We start from the raw sequence: 17,123 nt of genomic DNA on the forward strand, positions 1-17,123 counted from the left end.
TATATAACCCATCCAAGAAGAGACACTATTAACCAGCAGTATGCATGGGGAAATGTTTAATCTCAATGTCTATTAAGAAACGCCAGCAAAACACTGTAGAGCATTTTATAGCCATCACATCTAAGGCTAACAATACTCCAGTCTAGTGAGGTTATGATGAAATTAGTTCATTTGCACATTGCTTGTAGCAATTTAAATTGAGATAAGGCTCTGTAGATCCACGCAGCATGATAAACCAAGAGCCTCAGTCTGGGTCCCATAAAGGCACCCACTCTGTGCCCAGCACCAGGTCAGGTATTGGAGATACAAGGATGAATACAACCTGTTCTCTGCCTTCAAAGGACACTCTGTATATTGAACAGACAGTAGAATGCACACTTCAAAACTAAATTTAAATGCTAAGCATGGAGGCCATGAGACCCATCCTTTCCTAGCTCTACCTGGAGGTTCAGAAAAAGGACTGCTGCAAAGGTCAACCATTGCGATGAATCTGGAAGGAGGAACAAAGTCACCCAGGTGAAGAAAGCTGGAAATAGCTGGAAATAGCACCCCAGCCAGAGGGAAGGCTCCGAGAAAAACCTTGGACGTTCACAGGAGTTCGTGGTATGCAGGAGTCCAGACGGAAGTCCAGGGGTACAGGTGCTGCAAAGGCATGTGGGTCCCAGCCACGGAGGGCATTCTGTGTTCTTCTGAGAGACCAAGCTTTGCCCCTGAGGCTGTACAGAGTCATTGGACTGTTTGAGACAAAGGGATACGTGAGCTTTCGAAGGGTCCTCTGGCTGCAGTGCAGGAGGACAGCAGAGGTGTGACAGTTAGGGGCATGTGGCCACAGCCCAAGCAGGGTATGGATAATGGAGGCACTCACCGAGTGGTGACTATGTGGAGGAAAGGCAAAGATGGGTGGGAGAGCAGAAAAGGGAAGGGGTGGCACACAGTTCCCAATATCCAAAATAGCCCAAAACCTGGAAGCCATCATCAGGAAGAGTTGGGTCAGTCATGTTGCTTCCACTCCAAGAACTGTTCTCTCACCATTGACATAACTCAGGTGACTTTTACAGGACATGAGAAATTGTGAGGATCCATGCAGCAGAGAAAAGCACAGTGCAAAATGTCCACCTTATCAGCGCAGCTATAAAAACGAGCTGCATATGGCCAGACATTGGCAGCAAACACAGAAAAATAAAACATTGATTTTTATGACCGAGGGAGCACGGGCAGTTTTTAGTTCGTGTTATCACGGTCTGTAATGAATACTCTTTTCCAGCCTTGACCATCTCCCACCAGCGGCAGCTACGGCTGTGTTCATATTGGTGTGCGGCTGGCAGACGTTATGTTCCGTTTCACACTTTCAGTGACAGCTGTGTGCAGCACACACGGCAGGCAGGCCTCCAAGCCTGCTCAGAGATTGCTCCGGGGCAGCCATTGGCTACGTCTGTGAGCAAAGGGGCTTCATGAATTGGCAACAAGGAAAAGAAGGTTTTATGCCTCCCTCGACCGACAACTAGTCAGTGGGATGTTAAAGGAGGCAGAGTTTAGATTACCAGTTAAGGGAAGACTTTGTAATAACAACGGCTGTGTTGATTCCCCAGTAGGGAACCCACTATACTGAGCAGATAATTAAAGATCACTGGTCAAGGAAACTGTAGAATAGTTCCAGGAAGTCAAAAACACTGCTTGATTTGTTTGCTCAGATGGTGATTAACATACAGTCATGAGAATGGCATTGTGGCCCAGCAGGTTAAACTACCACTTGGGATACTGGCATCTCATATGGGTGCTGGTTTAGGTCCCGGTTGCTCTACTTCCAATCTAGCTCCTTGCTAATGATCCTGGGAAAGCAGTGGAGGATGTTCCAAGTGCTTGGGCTCCTGCCCCCCACATGGGAGACCCAAACGGAGTTCCTGGTTTCAGCCTAGCCCAGGCCTAGATATTATAGTCATTTGAGGAGGGAACAAGCAGATGGATGATCTCTCTCCCTCCCTCTCTTTCTGTAACTCTGCCTTTCAAACAAATAAAAATCTCTTTAATAATCATGTACCACATAGTGATGTTTCAGTCAACAGACCTCATATACAATGATGGCCACCCCGAGATAACAATGGACTTAGAAATTCCTATCACCTAGTAATGTCTTCACTATCATAAGGTCATTGTGCACAATTCAGTACTCACTAGTGTAAACCTGTGCTCCCAGTCATTTGAACACATTGTACCTAATTTTTATACAGTGCATATCTGTGCATTGTATACTAATATACAGCAGATAATGGTAATAAAGGGAATATTCGTGGCCTACACTAGCAATGTGTTACTGCTGGTACAGACAGCATTCCTTCTACTTGTTTAAAAGTTTACTATGAAACAGCAAGCTGGGTTGCACCATCAGCAGCCTCAAACTTATCAGGTGCACTACATCTCTTTTTTTCTGTTTGTTTGTTATATAGTTATCTTATTTAATAAATGTGAATTTACAAAGTGCAACTTTTGTATTGTTGTGGCTTCCCCCCCCAACCTCCCTCCCTCCCTCCCGTGGCCCTCCCCTCTCCCACTTCCTCTCCCATCCTGCCCTTCATCGAGTTTCATTTTCAATTGCCTTCATATACTGAAGATCAACTTAGTATATACCAAGCAAGGATTTCAACAGGCTGCACTCACACAACCGCACAAGGTATAGGGTATTGTTCGACTAGTAGTGTTTTTAAGTTTCATAGTAAAACACCTTAAGGACAGAGATCCTACGTGGGGAGCATGTACCCAGTGACTCCCGTTGTTGATTTAATAATTGGCACTCTTATTTATGATGTCAGCAATCACCCGAGACTCTTGCTATGAGCTGTCTAGGCTATGGAAGCCCCTTGAGTTCACCGACTCTGAACTTGTTTAGTCAAGGCCGTATCACAGTAGAGGTTCCTTCCTCCCTTCAGAGAAAGGCACCTCTCTCCTTGATGGCCTGTTCCTTCTGCTGGGGTCTTGTTCACCAGGATCTTTCATTTAGATTGTTCTTTGCCACCGTGTCATGGCTTTCCATGCCTGAGAGACTCTCATGGACATTTTAGCCAGATCTGAATGTCCCAAGGGTTGATTTTGAGGCAGGGCACTACATCTCTTGATAGCACCAAGAGACCACATCAAGTGATTGACCCACACGTTCTGGGTTTGTGTAAGTACACACTATGATGTTCACAGAATGACGAAACCACCCAACCGCACATCCCTCAGAAGGAGTCCCACTGCTAAGTGATACAGGACTGTAATCCAAAACTTAAGGATGGTAAGGTAGGGACCAACGGGGACAGCTCTTCCAGCACTCCTAAAGGGATGGTTAGCCCACAGAGAGGGGACACTGTGGGCTCCCTCCTCCAGCACCCTTGGGCTGTGGGCAACTAATCTGTGCTTGCGCTGCAAAACCCAAACCTGAGTCATTCAAGAAGCCACAAACTTCCTTTCTTCCTGATGCTCAGAAGAGTTTCTAGAATTATAGTGAAGAAAAATCCCAAGGTTAACCAAATGGCCCTTATTTCAAACATTTTCTCTCTAAAAGTGCTTTTTTACAAGCATTGATTTTAACACTGGGGCCAATGGCATTTGAATACATGGCTTACAATGAATTTTCATCAAAATTGTCAAGTAGCTCTAATTTCCATTTAACACATTGAGTTGGCTTTGATTCTGCCCACAATTCCCAAAGATATTGCTTTATACCTTTCCTGAAGCGATTCAGCAACCCTTCAGTGAACTCGTGTGCTAGGAACAATGTTAGGCATTGGAAACCGGGTATGAACCATGTGGCAAGAGCATCAAGTGTCAGAAGAGCAGCGAGGAAGTGCAGAGCATGTCCTGTGGGGTCCTAACTCTTCAGAGAGAGGTGCTGTCTCACCTGGAGAGGGAAGATTGCTCCAGATATCGAGGGTGGCACAGGTATTAGAGGAGCTGGCATATGTAGGGAAAAATGAAAAATGTGCCAGGAGGGGAAGAGGCAAAGAGACAGAAGCCCAAAGAGGCATGGAGGGCGAGAGATCCTGACACCAAGCTGAAGAGTTGGATTTTATCCCCAGAGCCAAGAGGGTATGGGAGTTTTCTCGCAAGGTTCTTTCTGAGGCAGTGAGAGGGTGGACCAGAGGAGAGAGCATCAAACGGCAGGCAATTATAACTATCCATCCTAATTTAATCTGTCTCATTAATCCTCACATCATCACCATGATCACCTGCTCTTCACCTGACAGATAATCCACTGTGAGGTATATCCACTTCTGGAATGGAAAGATTCCATGGTGTAGCTGGAAGAACACAAGGTCTGAACACAAAAGCCCCAAGTAGAATGATGGTTCCTGTACTGAGCAGCTGTGTCACTTTGAAAAAGCCTAACTTGTCTGATTCTTAGCTCTATCAACTCACAAGATATCAGACCTGCTTCCCAGGGATGTTACACAGAGCTCTGTGAAAATGCTAATTCCATTCTCTGTCGCGTCTCACTGAGACAAACAGGGGTTATTGCTTTTTCCTGATATTAACTTTGCAATGGAGGTAAACCTAGATTTGGATTCCATTTTTGCTTTGCATTAAGAGACTCTCAATAACGTACCTTTGGACAAAATTATTTTACAAGATAGAAAATCCCTTTCTGTATTTCTCTGTGTCCTCAGGCAATTGAGATTGTGCCAAACCACACTCTGCCACTAGAGGGAGCTCAGTCTTTAGTATCAAAAAAGTCATTTCAGCCCAAACCCTCAAAATCGAGGTCATCTGTTAGTAATAGAGACAGAGAGCTGAAAGCTGTTTGAAGGCTGGGTGGTGGTGGTGGTGGTTGTTGTGTGGTTGCAGGCTCGGGGAGGGTGTATACATGTGTGTTCTAATCATTGTTCATAATCCAACTAGAACTCAGTCCCAGTGCCAACACCTCCTAGTAGATGAATTGAATAAGTGACTTAATTTTTCTGAGTTTAAGTCTCTTCTTCAGTAAAATGGGAGCACTATGGCTACCCCACGGTGATAAGTACATGACTATATATATATGACTATATATGTAACTATGTATATATATAACTCTGTTAGTGTCCAGTGAGCATCTAGCATAGCACAGGATTCTGTATGTTTTAGAACTGCTTCCTTTTCCCATTTTGTTACAAACAATAACTGGGAAATAGCAAAATGAATTTGAAAGACAAAGAGGAGAAAACTGAGAAACAAGAACAGGGTGGAGTGGTGGCAGCAGGGAAGACATGGGGCTGGAAGCAGCCAGCAGGGTAGCACAATGTGTTAAGCCACCACTTACAGCACCAGCATCCCACATCACAACCTAAGTTAAAGTTCCAGATGTTCCTCTTCCAATTCAGCTCCCAGCTAATGCGCCTAGGAAAGCAGAAGATGGCTCAAGTGCTTGAGTCCCTGCTACTCACATGGAGACCCAGATGGAGATCCAGGCTCTTCTCGTTGGCTTGGTCCAGGTTTGGCTATTGTGACCATTTGGGGAGTGAACCAGTGGATGGAAAATCGATCGATCGATCAATCAATCAATCTCCCCCCCCCCATTGCTTTGCCTTTCAAATAAATAAATCTCAAGGAAGGAAAGAGGGGAGGAAGAAAGGAGGGGTGTGGAGGGATGGTGAATGCGCTTGGCAGCAGATGTGGACATCCCTGAGACCCAGATCTGTTGGTCATGTGGATGCCATAGGATGAGCCCCATGGCTGGACTAGGCAGCCATGAACACATGGGCAGCTTGAAGTAACCGTGAACATATGGCCCGCAGACCATGGCTCCCTCTCCTGTTGGAGCCATACCCCTCAACTCTGGAGTCATTACGCTGAGGTACAAGGGGGAAATGTTATTTAACCTATTACATGTCACTCTAGTTTTTATTTCTAAGATCACCATATCAACTCTGCCTCGCATTTCCACAAAGCCACCCCTTCTTAGCACTCTAGCAAGTGGTTCTGACAAAAATGATGAAGAAACTCTGACAACCCAATCAATAAGAAATAGACTATTTGAGTCAAACAATGAGGTTCCCTTGACCAAATCCCAAATATCAGGTGGCATAATTTTTCTCTCTGAATTAACCATTTCTTGACTAAACTGACAGTCAAATAAATCTTTTGATTTCCCTTAAACAAAGGGAGAAGGGAATTTATTAAGCACCGCTGTGTGCCAGACTGTGTGGGGCACCTTGCTAACACTCTATGATGCTTACAAACCTTTCAGGGAGAGAATCGTCTCCATTTAGGCAAGACCCTTGGGGTTCAGAGAGGTTGAATCACTTGCCTGCAGTCACACAGCTCAGTACATGTAAGAGATCCAGATCTGGAGCTCTCATTGGCTAGATACCAAGGATTGAGTTTTTTCCAACCAAGTATACCTTAAATGCGATAAAATTGCTCTATACGCTCCTCTTTGAAGGGCTTCTGTGTTCTGTGCTCTTTAGATCTCTGCTATGTCAACTTCCAGGTCTGAACCACAACACCCACCCACCCAGAGGACTGCTTTTAGTTTATCTGGATTGAAGCATGCAAAGAGCCCAAGGAGAGAGCAAGCTGCTAGTCTTGTTTCTCTTTGAGTTACCCTCCTTTTCCAAAGCTGCTCTTGAATTTGCCTTGAAAGTCCACATAGTCTTCAGGACTGGTCTCCACAAAGCCAGAACAAAACATGCCAGTCTTCAACAAAAGCTCAGTGTGCACAGACACTGCCCCTAGGTGAAAAAGAAATTAGGACCAGTAACTTGTACCAGAGGTCAAAGCCAGAAAAAAGCCACCAACCTAGGAAGAAAATGACCAAATATGCACAAACCACAGCGAACCCGGGAGATACCAGCGATTCTGGAGCTTGCAGCAGAGTTCCTCACAGTCTAGCCAAAGCAGGCAGCCGGGAGCCAGTGCTCCATCGTGTTTGTGAATGACTCTGGCTGTGGGCTGGCTCCGTTCCCAGCTATGTTCAGATGACAACACTGCAGAAGGCAGCTCCCGTCTTGGGCACCCTTGAGTGTCTGCAGACTGCCCAGTCTCAATCCATTGCTGCTTCCCCTCCCTATTCCCCCACCAAAATAGGCCCCCACCGCTGGGGAACCATAACTCCTCCCTTTCAAGACAAGTCCATGGGAACAATGAATCAAGACCAACGGTAGTGGCTTGCTCAAGGTAAATATTTGTTAACTCCTAATGGAGAGCAAGTGCTCAGTCATGAAAATTAGTTGAAATTTAATCTAGGAGCACATTGTCTTAACCGTTCCTCTCCACGTGTGCTATCACACACACAGACCTGCTCATTAATATTAATTATGGTCAGATTTACATCCCTTCACCAGACTCTGTAGAAGCCCAGGGGCTGAGAGACAAGGAGACTGTCAAAACTCCATGACCTTGACTAAGCCAGGCTAAGCTGGGGGAGCAACGGAGCAACCCAATGACTGAGTGTATGATGATTTGTATCATTGATGGATCACATGTACTTGGATCTGCAGCTTCCTGGGCCCCCCCATCCGAGTAACTTAATCTAGCACCTGCATTTTCCTTTTTTAAATAGACTTGACCTCTTAGGGTCATTTTAAATTTAGAGAAAATTTATGATACTAGTATAGAAAGATTCTGTATATGCCCTCACCCAGTTTTCCCTATTATTAATATCTCACATTGTTGAATTTAAGAACCACTATGGATACATTTTAATGCCTTTTTCTGTTCCCAGATCCCAGGAAGGACACCACATGACATTTAACTGTCAGGTGTCTTTCGGTTCCTCTAGCCTGTGACAGTTCCCTAGCTTCTCCTTACTCAGACGACCTTGAGAGTTGGGAGGAATATGAGTCAGGGGTTTCGTAGGACGCCCCTCTACTGGAATGTGTCTGATGAGCTTATCATGATTACACTGGAGCCATGGGCTGGAGGGAAGAAAAGCCCACAGAGGAAGTGTCGTTTTCAAGGCATCACATCAAGGATGTACAATATCAACATGATTTATCACTGTTGCTATTGACCTTGATCATTTGACTGGGGGAGCATTTGTCTGCTTTTTCCACTGCAAAGTGACGTTCCTTAACTGAAGCCACACTACACTGTTTGAGAGGTCACTGTGCACTGCTCACATGTAAGGAAAGGGAAGTTCTGCTCCCCCTCCTGAAGCACAGACTATCCAGGGATGAATACTTGGATGTCTTCTGCACAGGAAAGCTATCTCCTTTCTTCATTTATTGATTGATTCATTGATTGATTCATTCATTCCGTGATTTGTTTATGTCAGCATAGAATCCAGGCTATTCGTGCTTTGAGCTACAATCCAGTACTACCTTATCTTGTTGCAAAAATTGTTTTGACTGTTAGGTTGGCCTTCCTGTCCCTTTGTCACAAACCCACCAATGTGCTTGTTTATCTTGTAGTACCTCAGGCTCACTCTATAGTTTTCCTATCCAGTCCTAGAATAAGTCTTTTTTCCAAAAAGCTCTAGTTGCTTTTATCAGAAGATGCTTTGGGGGATGGCTTTGTCATGCAGCAGATTAAGTCACAGCCCGTGATGTCAACATCCCTTATCGAAGCATCAGTTTGAGTTCCAGCTGCTCTGCTTCTAATCCAGCTCCCTGCTGATTTGCCTGGAAAAGCAGTGGAAAGCAGCCCAAGCACTTGGGTCCCTGCCACCCACACGGGAGAACTGGATGAAGTTTTGGGCTCCTGGCTTCGGATTGGACAAACTCAACCACTGCAGTCATTTGGGGGAGTGAAACAGCATGATGGATGATCTCTCTATCTGTCTCTCCCTCTCTGTCACCCTAGCTTTCAACTAAAAATAATTTTTTAAAAAATGATTTTAGAAGACTTGAATGCTAGGTGCAAGACTTGTATTTTACTTAGCTTCTTATTTGAAAATAATTTCAGGTGCCAGCACTGTGGCATAGTAGGTTAAGCCTCCACCTGCAGTGCCAGCTTCCTACAGGGGTGCCGTTTCATGTTCCAGCTGCTTCACTTCCAGTCCATCTCCTTGCTTATGGCCTGGGAAAGCAGTGGAAGATAGCCCAAGAACTTGGGTCCCTACACCCATGTGAGAGATCCAGAAGCTCCTGGTTCCTGGCTTCAGATCTATCCAGCTCAGGCTATTACAACCATTTTGGTAGTGAAGCAGCAGATGGAAGCTCGCTCACTCTCTCTCTCTCTCTCTCTCTCTCTTTCTCTCTCTCTCTCTCTCTCTCTCTCTGTGATTGCCTCGCTCGCTCTCTCTCTCTCTCTCTCTCTCTGTGATTGCCTCTCAAATAAATAAATCATTTAAAAAAATAATTTCAGGTGCTGGCATTGTGGCATAGTAGCTTAAGCCTCCGCTTGCAGTGCCAACATCCCATCTGGGCCCAGTTAATGCCCTGGCTACCCCACTTCCAATCCAGCTCCCTGCTAGTGCACATGGGAAATTAGTGGAAGATGGCCTAATACTTGGGCCCCTGTACCCACATGGGAGACCCTGAAAAAAGCTCCTGGTTCCTGGCTTCACATCAGCCAAGCTCTGGCCATTGCAGCCATTTGGGGAATGAACCAGCAGATGGAAGACCTTTCTCTCCCTCCCTCCCTCCCTCTATCTATAACTCTGCCTCTCAAATAATAAAAAATCTTTTTAAAAAAATTCAGACCTACAGAAAAGTTTCAATGTTACACAAAGAACATCCTTTTGTTTTTTAACTGAGTGATTTTTCTTAAGAGGCAGAGAGGAAATAAGCTGCCATTTGTTGGTTCACTCCCCAAATGTCCACAAAAGCTGGGGCTTTTGAAAAAAAAAAAAAAAGCTGGGGCTTTTTCTGGCCAAAGCCAGAAGCTGGGAACTCAGTCCAGGCCTACCACATGGCTGGCAGGAACTCAAGTACTTCTGTCATCACCACGGCCTCACAGGGTCTGCACCGACGCAAAGCTGAAGCAAGGAACCAGAACTTGAACCCATGTACTCTGATATGGGACATGGGCATCTTATTGGAACCTCATCTGCTAGGCCAAATGCCAAATATTCATTTATTATTTATCCATAATCTATATCTTCACCCCTTATTAGTATTTTGTGTCATTTGCAATATCATTTACTCTTTTCCTCTGTAATTCTAAATCAATGGAGATTCCATGGTCCTTTACCTCTGAACACTTCACTGTGCATTTGCAAAAAAAGAATGGAGACACTCATACATAACCACTGATTTCTGGGAATTTGGTGAATATATCATTTGTTTTCTAACCTACCATCCAATTCCCAATTTTGTCAATGGATTCAAATATCCCCTCCAGTGTAGAATCCAGTCTAAGCTCATGCTCCTAGTTGTCCTATCTCCATAATCTCCTTTAACTTGGAACAGGTTCCTTGGATTTGCCTTATTCATGAAATTCACGTTTGAAGAATATCATCAAGTATTGTTTTCTTTAATAAAAAGTTCCTCATTTGGGGTTTGATAGCTCAAGGTTAACTAGCCTTTGAAGGGCGCAGTCCCCAGTCTGTCCTCATAACTGATAGCAACCACCGACTCAGGTGTCTCAGAACCCTCTCAAGTTCCCATAATTTGCTAGAAGCACTCATAGAACTGACAGTTAATGTTTACTACAGAGAAAGGCACAGATTAAAAGCAGCCAAAGAACTAAATGCACAGAGCAGTATTGGAAATGTAAAGCTTGTGTGGCTTTATCTTTTAAGGTTATTTCACTTATTTGAATGGCAGAGTGAGAGTGGAGGGGCGGGGTAGGTATGAATCTTCCATCCACTCGTTCACTCCCCAAATGGCTGTAATGGCTACAGCTGGGCCAGGACAAAGCCAGAAGCTTTTTCCAGGTCTCCCATGTGGGTGCAGGGACCAAGCATTTGGGTCATCTTTCACTGCTTACCCAGGCACATTAGCAGGGAGTTGGATGGGAAATGGAGCAGCTGGGACTCAAACCAGCACCCATATGGAACGCCAGTGCCAGTTTTACCCACTACACCACAATGCCAGCCCCATCCATTTTAATTCCCTACAGAGTTAACTTGCATTACCCTTCTGGAATGTTCACATGACAATTCACAGCAGTGTTGGATCAGGAACCACCACTCAACCCTCAGCATCCAGAACTTGCTTTGAGACCTCCTATAGCTTGGAAGTGGTTGGTCCCCAAGGGTTGGAGAAGTAGCCCAGTGTGGTTGTATCCAAAGGTGCTGGGAAGTGTAAGCAGCAGGGCATTGTATGTGATCGCAAGGTTGGCCCTCCCACTGGCTCTGGCTTCCTTCCACACAATGTGATCTCTTCCTTCTGCAGGAGCTCCCACCACAGCGATACCACCCACTGTGAGGTGATACAGCCACAGTAGGGCTACAAGAGCCAGCACTATGTCCTTTTGACTTCTTGCCTCCAAAACTGTGAGATAAATAAACCTCTTTCTTTATGAAGTGACCCAGCTTCAGATATGTCATTATAGTAATGGAAAACACTCTTGCTAGCTCCATAACATAGGTATAATTGACTGACTGCCCACACTATTGAACTCAGTCTCCAAGCTAACACACGTCACAAGACCCAAAGCTGCTACCCTATCACATGGTTAGTCTTTCTGAGATGGCCTGCCCCCACCTGAACACTGTCAGGTGTAGACAGTCCCCCCCTGAACAAAGACACTCCCTTCTTCAGGTATGACACAGATTACTTCCCAGAAGCTGAGCACACAAGGTTGGATTCTTTATTGTGCACTGCATGTTTTCTCATAAATCTAGATTCTGTACTTCCAGCTGCAATGCCGCATTTGAGGACAATGTTGGGTCCTCAAAGTTCTGAAGCTAAAGGTTTACACTGTCTCCCTCTCATTGCCAACACTAAATAGAGAAAACAGTCAAGGTATTGTCCAAACTCTCCACTGTATATTTTGCCTTATTTCTATTAATAAACTATTAAAATGGTATTAATGATGTAAGGCCAAGCAAATGCCCTGCTCCTAATCAAAATTTCTCTAGATTTGGCATTGATGAATGTGTCCTGCCTAAACCAGTCGTTACTGTGACAGCTGGAAAATGTAGACATTCCATCTGTACATATTCTCCCACTCTTATCAACCAGCCTTGCCACCAACCATAAACTGCAGTTTGTAATAGGCATATAGGCATCCCCAAGCAATTCTGATGCAGGTAGTCTCCTCCATGTGCAAGTCTGACACAGAAACACAAAAACAAAAATGGTTCATCTTAGTAGACTTTCACTTATTGAAGAAACACACACAGTCCAGGAATAAGGTACAGGGGTGAGGTGTAGAAGGGTCCAGCTCATTCTGGAACATTCAAGGCTGAGGCTGGAAAGAAGGGGGCATCATGAGATTCCCCTTGTTTTCTTTGCAGCACCTTCATGCCCCTGTCAACACCCCTTCATTTTTATGGACTACAACCACCTCCTTCATTACATCTTGCCCCTCGCTATTCACCCCGACTCAGCAGCACAGCACTGGAGGCTGGTGAGACAGGTGCAATCTCAGACCCGCCATTGACTCACTGAATCCAAATCTGTGTTTTATCAACACTCTGGATGGTTAGACAGCACAGCAATTTTGGAAAACACTCATCATCCAGACCTCTCTCGATCTAGTACCCTGATTTTCTAACCCTGCCTCAAGCTTTGCTGTACCCCAGAAGTCAAACTCCAGCCAGAGAATCACATGTGATTCCCTGAAGGTCCTATACTCTCCCTAACCTCCAAATAGCCATTGCACAATTAGTCCTTTGCCTTGAATGGCCTTGACCCACTGCCACACTACTTTGAAGGCTTAGTTTCTGTTCATCCTTCTGCGCTCACCTGGAATCATTTCCTCCAGTCATTTCCAAATCCATCAACCACATTAGGAGCCCCTGCCACATGCTTCCAAGCATCTCCAACTTCTATACTCGCAGCATGTATTCATGGTATGCAGTAACAGCAAGAGATTAGGGGGGAGGGAGAGGCAGGCAGAGGGCAGGGACAAGGTCCTATTAATTACAATATCTCCAGCACTGAACAAAACACCTGAGCCCTAATGAACCCTAGTGAAGCTTGTTTAAATAATGGATATATTATTATAACAATAAACACTTGTGTAGCATTACTATGCGCCTCGTACTTCATGTGAAATATGCACATACACGTAGAATTAACTCTGCAGATATAATGAGTACGCTCCTTTTGCCCAAGAGCACACTGAGGCACAGAGAAGTTCAGTGGCTGAACCAAGATGACACAACCAGTGAGAGCTGGAACTGGGACTGGAATCCGAGGAGCCTGACAATGAATCTGCAAGCTTCACTGATTTTGTTTCTTGATACAAAACTACAGTGAGAGGCAAGCTAGTGTTTCTTTCAGTTACTACTACAGGTGGGTAAGACCTGGTAGTCTGATCCTCACAGCCAAAGAAACGCAAAGGCCCATCACCTAGGGGCCAGTGTGCCATTTTTGCTGATGTGGTACCTGTGAAACGGCAAGCCTCTGCGAGCGAGCACTGCACTTGCAAACTCCAAAAGAGAAGAAGGGGGAAGTTCAAGTGAGCTTCCAGGGTGAAAAGAACGGTGAAAAGAACAGTACCAGCACGCTCTGGCAGAGTCGTTAGGACACGTACAGACCTTGCAAACAGGTCCATCTTGAAGGGTGAAATGCTCAAGAAAGTTTATACTAAAGAAATGGACATATCTACAAAATGGCCCTGCCCTCCAAGGCCTTCGAGTCCAGTGGAGGTCCACAACAAGCCAGGCACTGCAGATCTGAGGAACAGCTGATGGTATCCTTGCAAGAACGTATGTTTGAGGGTGACGCAGTGCAAGAGTTGAGCCTGGTCTTTTAGTGGCACAGTAAATTCAAAACAGTCATTCAGTTTGTCCCCTGCTCTGCAGATGCGAACAATGCCATCCTCACAGGCCTGTGAGTCATTCTTTTATTCAACAAACACTATAGCACATCTGCTATATGCAGTAAATGGGACATAAACACAAAGAAATACAGTCTCTGGCCTTCAGGCGCTCATTGCAAGGGAGACAGACACACATTTACTGAGAAATTCCCTATTCTATTCCCAGGATCTGCTTTGGCAAATAGTAGTTGTACACAAGAAATACTTACTAAATTGATAGATGTAAATAAAATACCAGAAGGCTACGTGTTAAGAGTAGGACAGGTATGGACAGCTGTTCATTCAAAATTACTTACTGAGCACCTACTATGTCCCAGCTATTATACTAAACCAAAGGGATACAATAGTGGATAAAACAAAGACTCCATGGAATCATTGCCCTAATGGAAGTTCCACTCTATTGGAGAAAAACAGGTAATAGACAATAAATAATATGTAACTTAACTTCAAGCAGTTTTAGGTGCTAGCAAGAAAAACAGAGCAGAGTAAGGAATCAGAGATGGTGGGAGTGGCAGCTGTCAAACCCATCAGGAAGAAGTTTGCACTGTAGAAATAATGCCAGCATCTCAGGCGCTTAATCGAACACGAGTTTCTATTTTGTTCTTCCACAAGGTCTGCTATGGGTGTGAATTAGGAGCTTAAACGGTTGCTTCCTGCTCAGCCTTCTGGACTCAATTCATTTCCTTCCGTCGTCCCTGGTGCTGCCAACTGGGATGGAAGCTCCTGCTGTATGCAAGCTCATGCTGTAAGCACCTGCTGTATGCTTCCACACAATGCTACCTGGGGCCCAGCAATTAACAGTGCTGCTGACTCTGCAAACTGAACATGATAATGTGTCGTACAATGTGAATTAATGTTATAACTAGTACTCAAACAGTATTTTACACTTTGTTTCTGTGTGGGTGTAAACTGTTGAAATCTTTACTTAATATATACTAAACTGATCTTCTGTATATAAAGATAATTGAAAAATGAATCTTGATGTGAATGGAATGGGAGAGGGATCAGGAGATGGGAGGGTTGCGGATGGGAGGGAAGTTATGGAGGGTGAGCCATTATAATCCATAAGCTGTACTTTGGAAATTTATATTTATTAAATAAAAGTTAAAGAAGAAACAGTAGCTTCATCATAAAGCTTTCATGAGAATCCAAGGAAATAATGAAAGTAAAATACTCAATAAGGTTATTATGTATGTGTGTGTGTTAAAGATTTTATTTATTTATTTATTTGAGAGAGAGAGTTACAGACAGAAAGTTCTTCCATATGCTGGTTTACTCCCCAAATGGCCACAAACAGCCAGAGCTGGGCTGATCCAAAGCTAGGAGCTGCTTCCAGGTCTCCTATGTGGGTGCAGGGACCCAAGCACTTGAGCCACCTTCTACTGCTTTCCCAGGCCATAAGCAGAGAGCCAGATTGGAAGAGGAGCAGTGAGAACACAAAATGGTGCCCATATGGGATGCCAGCACCGCAGGTGGAGGCTTAACCTACTATGCCAGAGTACTGGCCCCTATTGTACATATTTTTACATTACTATTAAAAACCCTAGCACTGTTAGGAAATGATCTTTGGAAGACTTGAGAAGAAAATATATAATGACAGATGCTCCAATTGTGACCACTAAATCTTTTCATTCACTTCTCACAACCCTCTCTGAAGACTAAACTGGGCACTGTTGACTTCAGCTTTCAGAGACTATTTCCAAAAAGTTCAGTACATTGTTCAAGGTCACAGGCCCCAAATAATATGCCTTTTTTGACTGTAAAATCCCATTCTATTTCCATTATAGTAGTAAGTGTTCCTGCATGTTACCAATATTCTATTATTTTCAATACTAAGGTTAATCATTAATGTCACAAAAGCACATCCTAAGTCAGCTGTCTTGACCCAACAGCAATTCATTTCAGGGACAAGGGTGATTCTTCCTTACGATGTTTTTAAGATAGTCACAGCACTGAGTAGCAGAACCTGGGGTGAATTCCCCAAGATCTCAAAGCCTTTATTTGCTCACCTGCCAAATAGTATCAATAATACCCACAAAACTGCTCCAAAGATTAAATGAGATTATATATGAGGAAGCACCCAGCCCAGTGCCTGTTTTTCAGTCTGAATCTTCAAATCAAACCCACTGCAATAGTTTGGAAATCCCTTAATGTCAGAAACCATTGAAGTGATAATCTAACTTCTAATAGCCATGGTTTCTTTTGTAGATATAAGAAAATATTTCTTTGAGCAAATTCTTTTGGGGAATTAAAAAAGCAAGGGAGTTCATCTCTCCTTTTCTAGGTTAAGAATAAACAGGAGGATGGTAGAGACTGAATTAACTTCACAACCCAGTATTCTAAATTTCTTAGACTGACCCACAGGGGAATGTGGTTTGCTTTTACTGAGAGTATGTGAATGGATGTGAAAGCAAACAAACAAGCATGCATATACTGGATTTCTTAAAATAAGGTCTATGTTGAGCTCATTAGCTTTAAAAATTGACAGCTACTTAGGACTAAGACAGGAATCCTAACACAGACTTGAAAAACATATCCCAGAGACACAAAATTAGTGCTTTCTTTCCAAAAGTGGCTGAAGATAAAAATCACCTGGGGAACTGACTCATTTGGACTAGGTGGGGGCAAGAAATCTGTATTTTTGCAAGTATACCAATTCTTTCTTAAGATCAGGCAGATTTGGAAAATACTATTCAAACCCAACTCACAAATTTCAAGACGTTTTACCTCCCAGTGAGTCTACTAATTTTGGCCTCAAGTATTTTTGGCCAACTCAACTACCAAATCATTAAATAATTCCCTAATGTGACTGACAATTTACTTTTCAAAACAGAAAGTATTGCTATAATTAATTTAAAAAGAGAGAACTGCTACAAATTGAAACCTGCCCATCTCCCTGAGCAATGGAGCAAGAACATTCTGATTACCTTAGAAGGGAGCATCCCACTGCAAGGAGGGAAGAGCAAGTGGACCACTGGGTCTCTTTGGCCAGGTGACTTAAATCGGATCCTACCTAACGTCCAGGAAGGTGTTGGGTACTTTGTCAACTTCTGTTATGGAGCATTGCACAGAGCCAGAGAGAGCATATCTGCAAGACCAGGACAGGAGGAGGTCATGGGTGAAGAAACCATGAACAATGGAACCAAATTAAATCAATGAGCACATCTAAGACAGCAGAGGGATGAATGAGCCCTTTTACATTCATCTCACTTAGCCTTTGGAACAAATGCCAGGTGAATAAGTCATCCCCACTTTACAGCCAAGGCAGTCAAGGCTCAAGCTCATTATCAGAC

The sequence above is a fragment of the Lepus europaeus genome, chromosome 12 (genome assembly GCF_033115175.1).
Source record: "Lepus europaeus isolate LE1 chromosome 12, mLepTim1.pri, whole genome shotgun sequence".
Classification (NCBI taxonomy): domain Eukaryota; kingdom Metazoa; phylum Chordata; class Mammalia; order Lagomorpha; family Leporidae; genus Lepus; species Lepus europaeus.